Raw genomic sequence first — 16,439 nt, 5'->3', positions numbered from 1 at the left:
AGCAAGTTAGTGTTTGCTTCCTCCAACTCTGAAAGTTGTCTTGGCATTTTTAAATGAACATACTTTAAGTTTTCAATGGTGAAAGGAAGGTAACTAGAACCTTGTATTATATATACAAACATTATTTTAGAAATATAGCAACTTACAGCATCTACATCTATTTCAAGTGATTAGAGTATATCTACCAAGACTTTTAAACAGGATCCTCACTGAGTTACGATTATTTAAGACTAGAGAGCATACCAATATACATGGTACTGTGGTGTTTTCAGGGTTAGAACACCCCAAAGTAATAAGTAATTGCTTTGGGATGTGATTTACAATGTGTGAACCCCGATTTCAAGAAGAAAAAATGTGTGATATCTATGCAGAGTGCTCTACCCATGTTAGTTTCTCTGTAGTAGCTGTTTGTTTGGACACACTAATGCTGGTCTGTGCTTTTCATGTATTCTTTTGTTAGTCTGTGCATACTGACGTATTACCCTGGTTTTACACTGGCTTCTGTGTGTCATATTTAAGTTCATCCACATAAAGCTTGCTGAGGTATCACAGCCTTGTAACGTTCAGTGTAAACATGGTTAAAAAACCTTAAAGACATTTTAAGAATGGGGTTGAGTAGTGGTAAAGAGCTAGTTCCTACTTCGTGATGTCTGAACTGAATGTATATGTGGCTCTGCAGTGCTTCTAAACCACTGAAGAAGTGTACAAATCAGGTCAAAGTCATTTTGAGAATCTATTTCAGCAATGTAACAACCATTCAATTACTGTCCTTTGGAAGTTCCTCTGGACTCTGATACTAACCACAGGGGTTATTAAGTGGGAAATACATCTTTTTTGGCTTCAGACTGACAAACTAGAATCTCTAACAAAAACCCTCTAGATAGCATTTTACCAACTATATTTTAAGATGAAATGGCTGAGATACAAAGCACAGAAATACAAAGTTATGAGCTAGCACTACATTTTTAAGTTCACTTTTGTGCCAGAAATTGACCTTCTGTACCGATTAAATCATAGGATATGATGCCTTGAGACAACAGGGCAAGCCAGTGGTTAAGCAGCACGTATGGCTCTGAATTTACTTACTTTGTGAGGATTTAGTCTGATTGTTCGAATATAATAATCTCAACCTTTCCTGTTCACACAAATGCAAAGCCTCAGAATGCAAAGGAGACTCTGTAGATTGAAACAAGAGCAGAATTTTGTTTCTTCAATTTTTGTGTTTTCATTTGATGCAGCTGTTTCTCAAATTCTGGAAGCTTTTACTTCGGATAAAGGAATTGTTTCACACATTTTCTGTCATCTTTGATATTCACTTTTGGAATAATTTAATGTTAAACTCCTTACATACCCTAGCTAAGTTTCAATATAATTTATCTCTTCATATATTTTCTTCCCTCCAGGGTTGTGATTTTACTATTACTTTTTATATTTAGACTTTAGAGTCATATTGAAAAGCTAGGCTACATTGCTTTTGTAGTAAAAATATGAATTCAGATCATGAATAAATAATAGTTAAAATGACCTCTCAGACGCTTACTGCTGTGGATGGTCCCATTAGATTTGTTGGAGATTTATCCAGTAAATGACTACTCCCTTATCAGGAGAACTAGTTCAGCTAAGAGGTACATAGTGGTACTGACTGGAGCTCTTTGCCATGCAGGGCACAACTAGCTAACTTAGGTGGTCATTTGACAAAGAGGGGACACATATCTATCCTTCTGATCTGTGGCTCTCTTGGTCTGTAACAATTAATGGTAATTGTGTGCAAGGCAGCAATTACTAAATTCACTTAGGATTGTCTATAGTCATCTTTTCATTGTCTTGATTTCCATGAACACATTCATATATGCCTTTTTAAAAAAAAAAAAAAAAAAAGAAAAAAGAAAACATTTTCTAAAATATCATCCAAAAACATCACTAAGCTAAAAATTCCTGTTGGCCAAGTCTAGTGTCTTTATTGCCTGTTCATTTTCCCAATGTACTCCTAGCTCCTCTTTATTTAGAAGTAAATGTAGTTCTGCTAAAAAAAAATGAAAAATTTTAAGCTTGCCAGTCTCTGTAACAATAACATCTGTAGATCTGTTAAAAGAGGTAGACTTATCTCTCAGGCTTTACTTAAAGAAGCTGTATTTCTTTGCTTTATATTTCCATATTGTTATGGGTCCTTTGTCATTGCTTTAAAAAAAAAAATATTTCTAAGAAATACATTTTATTGTATGTCTGTGACCCAAATTATAATCCATATGTTTTGGAATGGCATTTGCATCCTCCTTTCTGCTCAGTTTTTAATTTGTGCGCCAGATATTCTCCTCTATTGATCCAGTCTTACACAAGCTAAACATCATTAATTGGTGTGATAAACGCAAGCATAATATTGATGTAAGAGACTATGGAATTAGAATGTATGTTATCTGATTTTCTTGGATTTTGCTATTAAAAAGAGTTTTTATAGGCAAGAATGGGGATTAATTGCTGGAATTTTGATTAAGAAGCTTCAGAAGCTTCATAAAAATTGTGAATAGAAAATGCACTGCTGTGTTACATTTTACCATTGGTAACACCGTACACAACACAACCATTTGCTTTTCTAAATATGTCAAATGTTTATTTGTGTCTACAAGCAAATAGAGTTTTTTCTCTCAGAAATTTCTTGTACGTACATGAGCACGCACACACACACATACACACATTTAAATAACCTGCCCAAATTGCCAGATCAGGTTACAGAAAAGCAGAAATCTACTAGCACTTTGTTTTGTTTAGCATATGTAGGATATCCTAAAACTTGATGAAAACCTGAATAATGTTGTATTTAAACTATGGAGTTACAGTGTAGACCTCCATCCAAGCAGGTCTTAATTTTGAGCTGCTTGGTACAAGATGTTTTATTGTGATACAGTAAAAGTTGTCAAGCTTCTAAACAGAAATAACACTTTTGGGGGTTGGTTGTAAAAAGAATCTGCCAGAATTTTTGCTTAAAACGTGTATGTGCTACACTACACTACACATTTCTTATGTAGAGGAACTATGTTAACAGCTTTGCCCTGTTTATCCATAACATATTTGTTGTATTATATATTCTACTATGTATTATTTGTATTTGTATATGAAAGGCAACTGTGTAGCTTGGAGATTCAAATTCATAATCATAAGCCATAAAAATACGCGGGTGTCTTTTATTCTACAGGCGTTACTCAATTAGATTGTTTTAGTGAAATCCATTTTAAGAATAATAGATGGTGCATTGCTGCTTAGATTAACCCTTGTAATGGCAACTCACCCACCAGAAAACACCCAGAATTTGCATGCATGTGTTGCTTAACATAATAGGAATAATTTATTACTTCTAGCTCCCTTGTAATCAGAGTTACCAGAGATGCAATAACAAAAACATAGTTTATATTTACAAGTTTTTATTTGGAAGGAGTACCATATGACATTTCAGATATATCATAGTTTGCAGTAGAGACAGGTTCAAAATGGACCTAGCCTACACCCACAAAACTGTGTAAGTGCCTGACTCGTGCTTAGGTTCCCAAACTACCACCTATGTGAAACTATGGACACAATAGGAAGAAGGACTACAAAACCAATGTGACCAATGGCTGTTTTCTGAAAAAGGAGACTGATAAGGAGAGTAAGCATTTGAGTCCAAAACAGTGAAACCCAAAATAACTGCTCAGCCTATACTTAAATCTACAGCTATCTTTGCACACTGGCTTGAATTCTACATCTTCTGCATTCAGGGATGTGCAAAATGACCTGCAGCCTCTTTCACATCAGTAAGACCTACATGTAAGCATTTTCAGAGGACTCTGTCCTTGCCTCCACGAGTGCCTGTGTAGCTACACAGCATCTCTAGGATGAACAAATGAAGACTTGAGGTTTAATGTGGTTGTGTGAGTCACTGAGGAAGAGCAGCACACATTAAACGAGACAGAGGTAATGACTAGACATATATAGAATGGCTGAAGTACTGGAAGACTGAAGTACTTCCACCTTTTTTTTTTTTTTTTTTTGTTTCTCACTACACAAGACATCTTAAATGAACTTCACTGAAATTTTGTTTTTTCTTTTATATCGGGCATGTCTTTCTTTTCTGTGTCTATCCTAATATGAATTCAATGCAAAAAAATGTTTCTAATGTTCTTTTCCACACCATTAAAATTTGCATGCATTGCTTGACAGATAAACCGTTTTTGAAAACATATCAATTTAATGAACTTTGATTAAACCACAAGTTATTGGGAGTATGGCAGCAGAAAGGAGAAGCATGGAATCATGAGCAGTTGCCCTAGCCCTGTGTCATAATAAACAAAATATGGCTGATTTTTCTGTATTATTAATTTATTTATTTTGTTAAGCTCTAAGTATTTCCCATAAATACTGAATTTGAAGTTTTCACTTAATCCATCAGTGACACAGTATTTAATGAAATTTTGTCCAAAAGGCCTATCCCAATAAACAGTGTTTAAGATTAAACCACTTGCAGACTTTGAGAGAAAATGCATCTTATTCTTTGTATAGAAATCTTTTCTAGCATTTTTTTTAATTTCAGTAATCCTTGAATTGAAAATATGGTCATGCCTAAGTAATGTACCACCTGGGAGGTACTTTAATCAGTAAAGTCATTATGAGAGCAAAGATGGCTATTGTTATTTCAGCTATGACTGAAAAAGTGACATCACTTTTCTGTGATGTGATTGATAATGTTGTTTTTTTATGTTATATGCAATGTTTTTATGAGAGTTTGCTCCAATCAAACATGCATTCTAATAGATTTTAGTGTATTATTTCATATCGGACATACAAATTTTGTCCACTTTACACACAGAAAAAAAATTATACAGAATCAGGGATTGTGCTATTTTCTAATACTGAGAATATCACCCAGTGGTTTTTTAAAAATGGCTTCATCAGTATAAGATAGTGAAAGCCCTTTCTTTTAGGTGCTTACTCTGGGAAATGATTCACATTCTGGGTGTGACTGACTGGTGTCAATCTGGTTTGTGATGTTTATCACTTCAGCAGTTTCAATATTCTTTCTTGTAATATATGTGTTCAAAATTAAATGGTTACTATTTTTGTCACTCTGTTTTTTCTACCATTTCCCCATCAAGATTTGTGTACTGCTAAACTGTCATATGGTCTGTGACACTACCTATTTCTACGTATGTATGTAAAAATAAATGAGACTGATTCTGTTCATTCCTTTGAAATAAGATCTGTTGTGCTAGAATATTAATCAGGTATTGAATAGATCTGCTAATGTGAAATGAGTAAATCTGTAGTTTTAAAAGTTTAGCATGTTTTTTTCTGCAATTTATTTTTTTTTGTTCATTGAAAGATGTTCCAATAAAAGTGTCATCTTTGACTCTAGGAGTATTTACTCCTAGAGCTATACAGGCATTAGTTATAAGTAATGCCTCTGCTTGTTTTTAAAGAAAAATCATTCATTAATTTTGCACATATCTGGCTTTGAAGTAGCAAATACAGACTCCCACTAGTCTACAGAAAGTATGAAATTATGATTCTATCTACAATGTGTAAGAACTAGCAGATGAAAGAGAATGTTATTTCAGTTTCTCACTCATGAAAACAGGTTTAAGTCAAGAAGAAAAACAGATTACAAATCAATCCAGGTAATAAAAATAATACTCAGAAACTGAAAGATATATCTAAGAGATATAACAAAATTCCCTTGAAAACCAGATGGGACATGGAACTTCCTCCACATTCAAAGTTGTCAGGTATGTGTGTAGACTTTCAAGCAGTATTTTTCATTTTTCGACTTATGAAACAGAAGCAACATCTGGGTCTGTGAACTGTATGTATTTGACTACATTCAGCTTGTTTTATACTAACAAGAGTGAACCCAACTGCATAAGTATACCACTGAGAATGACCTTTGATCAACAAATGACTTTGTAATTAGATACACGGCTGGATCACCTGCATTTTAATGTGTCGTCCACTACTATTCTAGAGAACAGTAAAGATTAAGAAATGTAGTGTAGATATATCCATACACACCAACAGACTTTGGAGCTAAAATCATATAAATTATAGGTTACTACTTACTTTTGTCCTGATGTATCCAGTTAAAATGAAGGACATCATTGCAAGGAATGTCTTTCATTTCCAGCTGATAGTGAAGCATACTTTGCTTTTTACTGCAACAGAAATCCTAATTACAAATTCAACAATACTAGAAAGAAAATCTGGGCTGACATATATGCCATGAATAATTTATACTCGTTTCATGTTTGTTAGGAGTTGTGATTTTGTATGGATGTATCTTTCTGTGTAGACATAGAATATACACCAACAACTACTGCATTAAATTAGTCTTTCTATGCAATGATCCAGAATATTCCAGACAGACAATCCCTGTCATGTAATTCATTTTGTCATCTTTCTCTTAGGAACTGGATGTTTCCTGCAAGAAAAACTAATGACAAACTGATCCTTAAACTTCTTACATCTTGACCTTGCATGCTCTGTGGAGTGGTGGTGAGAAAGATGTCATCTGAAACAACTCTGTTGGCAGTCACAGTGATTTGAGTACATTCAAAAGTTTTCAGTGTACAGTGCTGCCTTATGCCTTCATAATCTGTGATAAGTACATTTTCATTGTGTCTACTCTTGGCTGGCATTGCCACGTCCCATGTCAGTCCCTAAACTGCCTTGAGCATGACATAAAAGCTCATATGGAGGTTGTCAAAAAATCACTTGCAATTTGTCAGTCCAGGAACTCCACCACAGATCTTTTATCCACACAGTCTATGTTGGAAACCATGTCAAATCTTCTGGTAGGCCAGCTTGTCGGTAGCAGAATCCAAGTAAAGCAGCAGAGTCTGATGGGTGCTACTTTTTTATCTAAGAAGAATCTGAACTTTCTCATCACTCTGAACAAATCAGAATTAATGTCACCTAAAGTGTTGTGGTGACAAACATGGCAGACATAACGTTTCTGTTCTTTCTTGACATTGGTGGTAGCAAATATATATTTTAGATGGTAAAACTTATGTTCATAACGTGTTCATCCTGCGAATACAGTCATAATTATGCATATGCACACTGTGATTAGGCAGGACAAGGTACACATGCACAAACATGCACACAGATACAATGAATATGATGGCTAGTGAACATGGGCTTATATACACCACATAGCTATCGTAGGGGAGTCATGGATCTGTGAATTTTCAGGACACCTTTATTATAAAATTATAAAATTACTAATGCGCATTTCATTGTACTTGAATTTCCAAGTTTTTTCACTAGGTGGCAATGTAGTATGTAATTTGTAGCAAATTTACAGCAGAGCTGTACTGATCAGAAATAACTGCACCAGATAATTGTTTCACTCTGGATTGCGATAAAGAATAACTTTTTCTTTCTTTTTTTCTTTTTTTCTTTTTTTATTTGTAATATTAATTTAATTATATATATACATATATATATTTGTGCTTAGAAGAATTCAGACCCTATATAGAAAAGACATGAGGTTGGGGTGGACTGCAAAGCCTGCAAGAGTCGCATGAAGTATTTCAAGGTAGCTCAGGAGAGCCAGTGGACCCCTCATTACCTCCGGTACTTATGCCTGAAGTATCATGGAGTTTGGTGCCAACAGGAATGCATTCAGCTCTGTCACTTCAGTGGGAAGAGTTAATTTCAGTCCATGAGAGAAGCCTGATTACAGCCAGGAATTAGAAATATTTGCTGATTAGAGGGAATTTCTGACGCATACCTTCTCGGATTGTATCAGTGCTATAAGTATCGATGTGAAGACTGATTCAGAACAGGGGAATGTGGATAGCTTTGTCTATGAATTCTTTGTTTCCTCTCTTTTCTCCATACACAGATGCTTTGGAAAGTGCCCAGAGGAGTCTCAGAGAGACAGGCAGGAGGCAGTAGGTGCACCAGCACCGTGGAGCTGGTAAGAGCTAGCAGCTGTCTCCTGGAGAATGCAGCAGAACAAGGTCTGCACTGCAGGGCCAGAAGAAGGCACTGCGGCGGTGGAGACAGCCAGCAGGACCAGTTGCAATTCCCCTTTTAAGATTCACCATGCATACAGTAGATAGTCTGCTTCCATGATTTGATCACTTCAGTATTAAATCTTCTTTTTATGGACATAAAATGTGAAGTGTTAAAATACAGATACTATATTATATAGAGCCAAGATGTTCCTTTTCTCATTTGCCTTGTGAATTAATGAAATATTTTATGTCATGCAGATTCAATCTTTGCTGTTTTTAAGAATGACCTCATGTAAGGCTGCCTGTTCCGTTTTCTGTAGGCAGCCTTTTGTTTTCTTATATTTCATTATATGACTTGATTGCTTAATTTGTTGTCTTGTAAGATGTCCGTATTTTTTACTCCAGGGCAATAGGCAATGTTTATGTTGAGGAGTTTTTGCTGCCACTGTGCTTTATAACCCTGACAATGTATTCTGTCTTGCCCAGAGGTGTTTTGGCCTGGGCACTTTCTGTCAAATTGTCTCTATTATCTCTATCATTACTTCGATAGATTGTGCCTTTGCTGTAATTGTCAAGTGGACAGTAATTATTTAGGACATTTCATTATTTTTGGACTGAGCTTGCTGTATATCTCTGAATTTCTGATGTTTATGAATGATTTGTTTTGCTAGGGGACCAGCTAAGAAGTAGCCATTGGTTATTGTTAAAATGTATGCTGCAATTCAGGAGAACTCATACTATATTTTATATTTCTTTTTGCTGTCTATATTCATTTTGTGAACCCTGTGTTCAAGAAATAATCTCAGCTTTCAGCTAAACAAAAATGTACACTTTTATCTTCCTACTAGCAGGGGAAGGTTTGAAAATATGACTTGAATATACCAAAAGGCTTTTAAAGTCAGAAGAGAAAAGAAAGATAAATTTATTCTAAAATTATTATGATATTTAAGAAAAAAAAATGTGTTGGAAAGGGTGTGATTACTGAATCCTGGGCATTCAGGAGACAGACAAAAGAGCTTCTAAGTGGAGGCAAGACATTCTAAAATTCTAGCAGACAAAATAATCCTGTGCATTTCTGTTTTCAGTGAAGTCGACTTTCCAAGTAGCTGATAAGAAAACAGCTACTTTCTGGTAATGATAGAATTAGTGCCCTGTGCAGTCAGTATGAACATAACACCTGCCCTAAGAGTGACTAGCAGTCGTAGAATATAATGGCAATGGTATTTACATTATCTATACTGGGTAATGAGACTGGTCAGAGGCTACTGACAGTATTCTCAGGGATTTTGAGCATTGATAACAGAAGGTCTTGATGGAGTACATAGCTGGTAATAACAAACAATAACTGTTGCTTGTTTTTCATACATTTGGATCCATATCTATTGAGCTGAGAGAAGCTGTTGATGTATTTCATCAGCATTAGGACTTTGTGAAAGGGATGAAGCAGAATGGAAAAAAAATAAAACTGAGTTTAATCAAAGATACAGAACAGAAAGGGAAGCTACAAAATTAACAGTTCTGAATTTGTCTTACTTGCTTCTGTTAGAGGAAAATACATCATGATGGATCTGACAGCCTGAGAGAGGTGAGGCTGCTGCAGATCCATGCCCCCAGATCCAATACATAGTGAGTTTCACACCTGGACACTGGGGCTGAGGCTCTGTGGGACAGCCCTGGGATGGGCCTGGATGGGGTGTTTGCTCCATGTGTGCCTGTAATTTGGGTTCTTGCCTGCACTTCTGCCCCTGGTCTTCTGGGTTTGTGGAGGTGCATGATGGGTCTAGGAGTAGCCTATCAAGGCATTATTTGGGCTTTCCTAGCCATTGTCTCCCTGGGTTCCTTTGTGGGTATACAGATGAGCTTTTATCGTGTATCTTAATATGCTGCAGTGGTACTTGCTTAAAATAAAATCAGGATATTTCAGTTTCTGTATGTTAAATATGTTTATAGATAGAATATGCTGCTTGCATGAACTCTGCCATCTAGGAAAATATGGTTATAGTATATTGAAAAAAACATTTATTGCAATTTTCACTGTAAGTATAAGGTGAGTATATGTTATTACATTTTCTTGTTTTACAAAAATTTCTGAAATTTAAAACAGATGAAAATCTATTACAGATACAACAGTCATGTCAAGTGTTGGACTAAATTTCTTAAGACTCATTCTAGTCTTATTTCCTAGGATACTTTAATGAAGAGAAATAAAAAGTGTGTGTTCTTTTTTAGCTTTGTCAGTGAAGTCTGTTGACTAGTGGCTGTGAGTTGGAGCATATGTTTTTTGATACTGTAAGCACTACCAATCTTGCTTACAAGCTATAGTCCTTATAAAATAATTTGCATTAGAGGTATTGTAGTGTTAACTCTGTCTTTTTAGGCCAAAATGAAGTTAAAGTTTTTGATTAATTTATTGAGAAAATTGAAGTGCTATTATGTAACATATTGCACTTATTTGGAAAACCATTGGAAAATCCCCCAGTAATATTGGTACAAAACTACAGTGTTTCATAAAATAACACAGAGATGACTTTCAGTCTTCTGAATGCTTTTAAAAATGTGGCCCAGTATGCTTACAAGAAGTTGTAAGTAGAAGGTCAAAAAGGGCCAAATCTTGAGGTCCCTACTCAGGTTTTATTATCCCTTACTCCCATGCAAGTTTGCCTGAACAAATACTGAGTAAGGGTTACAATGCCAGGATTTAGCACCTTTCTCCCCTCTCCCCACCCCACAAAACAAATTAGCTCAGGTCACCATCTAAGCTTTCTGATATAATTTATCCTTCAGTTACTTATGTTATAAAAGTGCAGAGGTGATAAAGAAGTCAGCTCTCGGGTCATATAGCAGTTTAAGCTGCTATGTCTCTGATTAAGCATCATAGACAAAAAGGGATAAGAAGATCCAAGGGAAGATAAGAAGAGTAGAAGTAAAAAGCTTGCACAGCTATTGGAAATAAGACTTACATTATTTTGCTACAGACTCAATAGGAGCATCTGATCCCCATTTCTTATGAAGTCTAGTTCTGACTGCCCCCAAATTGCTTTAAACATGAAAAAGATGAGACCACTGTGCTTAATAATGCTGTTAACACTGTATCTGAAGATTTGTTTCTTCACTGTGTGGCACATAAATACTGCTTGGTCTTCATCTGTGCAAAATGTAGAGGTAAACTTTAATTGAGGGCTTTTCTTTGGGGATCATGTGCATTCAGGGGGAACAAAACTCCTATTATCAACCTGGAAATATAACAAGTTTGAGAGCATTGTCGCATAGAGATACTGAAACGTTAATTCATGCTTCTGTGACATCTTGTCTGGATTACTATAATTCCCTGCTTGCAGGTCTCACTCAGCCCTCCTTTCACAAAACAAGAATTTGTACAATAATGCAACCACTGAGATTTTAAGCATGCACAACAGCTGGTCATCATATGTCTCTGTACTGAGATCTCAGTGCTGCCTGCCATTAGGTACTGAATCGATTTGGAGATCCTGGTGATGTGTTTTAAAACACCACATGTATCCAAATGAGTTTTTGGTTCCCTATTGTCCAGGCCCACTTTTACTCAACAGTAAAAATGCTGGGCTTTCATTTGTTCAGAGGGAGAATTATACATCTCTGTGTCCCATGGCTTTTTCATGCAGCTATGGAATGCACTTTGCCAGAACAGATTTGGAGTGTCATTCTCGTCATTGACTTGAGGTCAAGATGATAGTGGGTTGCTTAACTTTTCTTTCTCTCACCAGCATCTCTGTTCATGTCAGGACATATTTAATGGAACATTCTAAGGCTTTTTTAAAAAAATGTTTCAGAGTTGCAGCATCCCTGTACTTTACAAGAGGGCTTTTCAAATGCTAGCATTGGCATTTATGATCTTTTACAAGTCAGAGAAAGGTTTTTCTACCAAGAAATTTAACAAGAAAATAACAAAGGTGTTTATAATGCAGATGTTGTTCTCTATCAAGAGGATATGCCTACCTTACATACACTTTTTGTATATCACAGATATGAAAGACATCTTTAGTTATGCAGTTGTGCTCTTCCTTCCTTTTACGTGTTGGAATACGATATAAACTGATCTGTTTACATTGATTGCATACTTCACACAATACCTTCAGAATTTGCTGTGCAAACAAGACCTTCTTTAAAATAGCTTATAAAAGTACTTTTCCTTTAAAAAAATGTTATTACACAGGCTGCTTATTGGCTGCTGTATTTTGGTCTTTTTCCTATCCCTATCCTTACTACTTCTGACTGCTATATACTGCTTGTGCTACGTATAGTATTTGCGTCTTGAGTAGTCAGCCTACATTTTGAAACATATTGTTTCTGCCAATAAGAATAATTAGTGCAAAGCATCCATTAATAACGCATTAAGCTCCATTAATAAAGTTGTTATATAAAAAAACAAACAAAGAAAAAAAACTGTAGCCACACAAACTTCTGGTTACTTAAATCCTATTTAGTATATAACTTTCTATTGCAATGAATGACTATAGGCAGCTTGACATCTAAATAACCTTATGGATTGGTTCCTAAATGCTTTATCATTCCTTTATCCTTGCTCAGAGCCAGCATACAGTACATTTCTATTATTTTCTAGCATTTAACTTTCAATATAGGTATTCTATCATACATATGTAATATTCCTTTCAAAGCCAGGGTGATACATACCCTTTTTATTTAACTTACCCTCTCGTTTCTTCTTGTCAGTTACTGTTTTGATGGTTGCAATGATGTAAAATAAAGGTTATCCTCTAGCATAACATATATCATCTAAAGTAGGTGAAGAAAGGGCAGAGTATTAAACTTCCACACAAGTTCAATATACTGTTATTAGCAGATATGCTGAAGTTTGCAACTTCAAGTCTAAAGCCTACTGTCAACAGCGCTTGGTTTCTCAGTTAAGAAACAAAAGGGTAGACCATACGTTGTGTTCCCAAAGAGTAACAAGGTTATACTTCAGTGGATTTTTTTTTTTTTTTTGGATAAAATATCCATATCACTATTATAGACTTACAGGCATCCTGTGGTATGTCACCTCATGGATTCTTGTATTTTACATCTCCAGTGGTCCTAAACAGTATTGGATTTCACAGGATACTAATGCTTGCTGTTATTTGGAGGCATTTTACTGCTGCTAGCAGTCCTGTTGGATTTTAAGCAGTTTGGTGAAACTTTCTTTTCCACAGGAATTGTAATGTCGATCTTTACTGCTATTCATGTTTGACCCTGAATGCTAGGAAGGATGTATCGTCCTCCTTGCTGTGCCTGTTCATTTCTGTGCTGCCTATACACACATTCAAAGCTTCTCCACCAGCAGTTAAATTTTTCTTTCTGTGGTTGATTCTGTGTCTGTATTCAAGGCCAAATTCAGAAGTTGTGCATGTTACTCAGAACAATTCCGAAGGTCCCCTCAGACTCTGCGAGATCTATTTATACCATCTCTATCAGTGTATAACATAGTCTGTAATTTACATACCAAGGAATTGCAAGAGGATTCAATTTAAATAACAGAGATTCTACTTTCATTTACACCTACTCATGAGTCCTTATTATAAAAGCCGTAGCAAGTCAGATTGACATTTGATGAACAAAGGGCAATTGTCTTCAACAGAAAAGAACAATAGTGTTCCAGTAGTTTTGTGAAGCATATTTTCACTCTTATCACTGTCATTTTCATCTTTCAGGGTTTGGTGAATCCAGCGTTTCATCCAGTGAATTGATATTGATCCCTGCCAGTCAGTATTTTGCAGCTGTATAGCTGTATAGCTTCTTTTTTCTTTTACTTTTGTGGCATTGCCAGAATATATTTCTGTCTGGTTGGTGTGTAGATTTTGAATGTCTCTAGTTTAGTACATTGTAGCTTTTTCTCCAGCTAGTCTGCTTAGCTTAGTGCAATGTTTTGCACTATACAGAAATACTATTTTATTTTTTTTTTAACACATGATAAAACTTAGCTAAATTCCAAAGTCTTTGTGTGCTATATATCTTTCATACTTCTTCCCCTTGTGGTTAAAACATAATTACAATGTGAGTTAGTAGGTAGTTAAGAATAGTCATGTATTGGGGTGCATCTTCCGTGGTTCCTTCTCAGCCAGTCCAGCCAAACACACATCCCTTCTGAGAGGAAAAGAACGATCCTTTAGGTTTACAGAATGAGGGGGAGATAGATGGTGAGGGAAGGAAGGGGAAACTCAGGTGATCTTGTTTCCCCTCATCAACAAAGATGTCGCCAACAATCGAATCACTGGGAAATCACTGGGAAATCTCCCTCCACTATCCTTCACCTCCCAGGCTATGTATGTGTGTTTAAAGAGTATCTGGCATTAGGTACTGCCTAAGGGAGAAAGGATTTCCACTTGTTTCTTCTGTCTTCACTCTGCTTTGTGGACTTCTATCCTTCTTGGTGTGTATCAGACTGCAATGCCTCTATAGATGAGATGAGTTAGAAAAGCATTAGAGATTACAAATGTTGTCTTACTCAAGTTGGACGTTAACTGGAGCTGTTATTCTGATGTTTGACTTAGCATTTTTCATTTCTGCTCTACTGACTCTGTTAGTGACCTAAGAACAGATTTTTATTAAGGCTGCTGGGAATATTAGGGCTTCTTAGTAAGGCAGGTAGACTAAGTGTAACCAAAACATTTCCTTCATATTTGCTGAATCTAGAGAGTTTATAAAGAAAATAACTCTCTTTTTTATTTTTATTTATTTATTTTTTTTCCCCTGAGACAAAGTTATCTTTGTCTCATATTGATTTTTCATGGCAAAAGTTGCACCCTGGACTTGAATGATATACTTTGGCTTTCTGCTAGCTGTCCGTGTTAACAGCTTGCAATCCTTAATCTACATATCCTTAATAATGCAAAAGTGATCATTAAAGATTCCTGTGAAATACAGTATGAAAAGCCCTAAAGACAATAGCAAACATTCAGAAAAGGTACATATTCTTCCCAAACTTAGCAGTGGAGGCTGAAGCAAAAGTAAACATTTCAAACATCTGTATTTCAGATGATAGAGACAACTGCAATTCTTTCAAATTCAGGTAAGCTTGTGATAGTACTAAAGTTTAAGTTTATTCCCCACATCTCTTTCCTGTAATTAATCTTTTTTTTTTTTAATATATATATTTTTTATTTTTCATTAAATAGACTGAAGAGGGACTATTGCAGTGGCACCTCTCTGCAGTAACCAACGTACCTTCTGAACTCCTTCAGTCTCTGCTTTCTCATGCCACAGGAAAGAAGGTGAATGACTGATTTGTCTTTCTGTCATCTCAAAATACGTTTCTTTGCATTTCTATGGTTTGGACATGACTTAAAGCATGTTGTTTTAAATCACTCTGAGCTCAGATTTGCATCCTGCTGGGTATCTTCTGCAGTTTGTTGCATATTTGCTGCCTGTTGGCTTCAATGGAAGCTAAAACCACTCATTACTATGCAGGATCAGGCCCTTTATGTTTGGAAATATATATATATATATATAACCATTAAAGAATGCCTTACAAAATGGAAGGGATAAACTCACTATGAAGCTACTTTTGTGCTCCTAATGACTGTAAAAAATCTTCAGGGATAAAAAGAAAATCAAGTAAATACAGCAGTACTCCACCACCTTTCAAAGGCAAGATCAAATCACCCATAAAATTGTGTGAAAACAAATGTCCAACTAATCCACAAATGAAACAGCTCAGATTATCTGTTTAAAAAAAATAATGAATAGTGCCGTTCTTATTTGGATGATAAGCAATAAAGATTGTCTTCTGTAATTAAGGGTTCAGGGTGTTGTTGTACTCTTGGAATGAAACCTTTTAAGTAACTTTCCAGTTTCCAGACCACTGAATCTTTGAAAAGCTAATTTTTGTTATCTGCAAATACAGGAAGCTTAACACAACGATAGCAGTTCAAAGCCTCCCAGGTAAAGAGCCTTCAAAGAGTAATTCACGATACAAATTCATAAAAGTCAACAGTTTATACTGCTCAATTGCTTTTAAGATTTTCATCAAATGCAACTCAGCAGTTGAAACTTACCACTGATGCCTCCCAACTGAGTTAAAATCAGAAAACACTGACAATGTTACCATTCTTTTTCTGTGTTTTTTAGGCAGTGAGAGATAGTAAGTAAACCTTGCCACAATTTACTTCATAACTTCTTAAGGATCTGACCAAAAGTAAGTGCACAAGTGAAATAGTCTATTTAGCACAATAAATTTGAAATTTCATGCTATTAGTGAAGTTTTAAAATACTAATAATAGCATGTGAATTGCTCAAATAGTGATTGCTCAAGCAATGAATTGATCACATAAATGTCGGCTGATCTGTGTAATTAAAATTATTTTAAATACAGGTAAGTGCTTCCAAAGTTTTTTCTAATGTAAAAAAGATACATATTCTAAGATCAAGATTATTTTGGAAGTCATTCAGCATTTCTGTAACATTCTAGGCTTTCATAAG

The 16,439-nt window shown here is 35.5% G+C and overlaps 1 long non-coding RNA gene across 1 annotated transcript; it reads left to right on the top strand.

The window, feature by feature from the left end:
* Positions 1 to 13,529: 13,529 nt before the first annotated feature.
* Positions 13,530 to 15,970, top strand: LOC308194400. The gene is made up of 3 exons (XR_013950504.1): positions 13,530 to 14,391; positions 14,997 to 15,030; positions 15,137 to 15,970. It is a non-coding gene; the product is annotated as an uncharacterized lncRNA (long non-coding RNA).
* Positions 15,971 to 16,439: the final 469 nt, after the last annotated feature.

The sequence above is a fragment of the Anser brachyrhynchus genome (genome assembly GCF_964034855.1).
Source record: "Anser brachyrhynchus genome assembly, chromosome: 4".
Classification (NCBI taxonomy): Eukaryota; Metazoa; Chordata; class Aves; order Anseriformes; family Anatidae; genus Anser; species Anser brachyrhynchus.
This window is presented reverse-complemented; position numbering and strand designations above follow the sequence as displayed.